Genomic DNA, 2137 nt, shown 5'->3' with positions numbered 1-2137 from the left:
GAAGAGAATAGTTTTTCCTCTTCATTTAATTTGAAGGAGTGTGGGCTCTAAAATCAAACATAACTATTGGCTGTGAGCAAGTTATATTTAATCTTATATTCTCTTTTCCTTAACATATGATATTTTAAACATATGATTATTATGAAAATTGAATAAGATAATATAAAAAGGTGGTTTCCTTGCTGGCTCAGTCAGTAAAGAGTCCACCCACAATGCAGGAGACCCAGGTTCAATCCCTGGGCTGGGAAGATCCCCTGGAGAAGAAAAGGGCAACTCACTCTAGTATTCTTGCCTGGGAAATCCCATGGACAGAGGAGCCTGCAGGGGTAACAGTCCATGGGGTCGCAAACAGTGGCCACGACTGAGCAACTAAACCACCACCAAGGTAAAAAGTTCTCAGCACAACTCTTAGCTGAAATACAATAAATATTATTAAAATTTTACTAGTAAAATTAATATAAATTAGATCGAGTACTTTCAAGCCTACTGAAATTGGACTCACAATTCACCAACAGTGGTACATGGCTAGACTTGGTGGGTGTGCATAAACATATAGGACGTTATTAGATATCAGGAAGATACACAGATATCGGATACAGCCTTAGATTTGTTAAAGAAAAACTTAGAAAAACACAGCTTCTTTTTAAGAGAGTTATCTAGTAGTGTCTTCAAAATCAGCATCCAGTGGCTAAGAATTGTCTATGCATTATTTTTCTTTGTGTGATAAGATGCTGTGGCCTGTCAACACTGCCAGACCTGTGACCCATCGTTCTATCCAAATGATGTGAATAAGGCTGCTCTGCTGCAGCTGCTGAATGCATAGAAGTTGCTAGGGTGGCCAGACCATCCTTTGTGTTGCTACTCTATTTACAGCTGTGTTTTAGTATGCGCTATAAATAGCTCAGTGACCTGCATTTGACCCCATGGCCAGCATTTCTTCAGTGTATAATTGATTTGGGTCTGTAAGTTCAGTGGTACTTTTGAGGCTGCTTGGCCAATATTTGAGTACAATGACACTTAGGTGTAGCCCCACGATCCCAGTAGCCAGTAATCCTTTAGCTAGGATTTACTAAAACAAAGTTTATCTTGCATTTGACTGTATAATTTGACGTTAGTGGTTCAGATCAAATACAGTGAATGTCTGCTATGTATCTGGTGTTCCTAAAACTGCTGATAAATTCTACTGTGTGTGCTAAGTTGCTTCAGTCGTGTCTGACTCTAGAAAAATATCCTATGGCTGATGTGTGATGATCTCCTTAGTGTCTGGGGAAAGACGGTGGATCTAAAACAGGAGATGGTTGCTTGGCACAAGGGTGGCTGTTTCCGAGTTGGTGGTACACCCACTGCAGTAGAGAATCCATTTCCAAAGCACTGATGCCTCCATAGGACAGCAGAGTTGAAAAGGCACCTTGTCTCCCAGAGGGCTCTCCTGCTGTATGTAGGAGACTGCCAGGCAGAAGCCAGCAGGGACACGGCTGGACTAGAGGAATCCCCGTGACCTGTGACATAAGCATGATATTTATGACATATCTCCCCAAATTACTTGCATGTTCCCCTCACTCAGGAATTCAAAGAAAGAGCTTGGACAAGGCTCAAGCCTCAGCAATTCAGCTATGAGGACTGTAACCATGAGTTGCTGCTGGAGACCATGGAAATACTGTCCACAGCAATTGATGGGACATCCTTCAGGGAAAAATCCTAATAATGAAGGGTCATAGTTCAGCTGGTAAAGAATCAGCCTGCAATGCAGGAGACCCTAGTTCAATTCCTAGGTCGGGAAGATCCCCTGGAGAAGGGACAGGCTTCCCTGGTGGCTCAGATGGTAAAATCTGTGTGTAATGCAGGAGACCTGGGTGCAGTCCCTGGGTTGGGAAGATCCCCCAGAGGTGGGCATGGCAACCTACTCCAGTATTGTCTGGAGAATCCCCATGGCTACCATGCATAAAGCTGCAGAGCTGGCCACAACTACGTGAATACACACCATTCTTACCAGCATTACATCTCTGGAACCGCTGTTCTATCTTACTCTTTTTACCCGGAACATAACTGAAGTTTAGCCACCCTTGATGACACCTTGTTTACAGGCTTTTTGTTTTTCTCTTTATTGTCTTGTACAAACTCATGTGTATTAGATTCA

The sequence above is a fragment of the Bison bison genome, unplaced genomic scaffold (assembly GCF_000754665.1).
Source record: "Bison bison bison isolate TAMUID 2011002044 unplaced genomic scaffold, Bison_UMD1.0 scf7180017864530, whole genome shotgun sequence".
Lineage (NCBI taxonomy): Eukaryota > Metazoa > Chordata > Mammalia > Artiodactyla > Bovidae > Bison > Bison bison.
Note: the sequence above shows the minus strand (reverse complement) of the source record.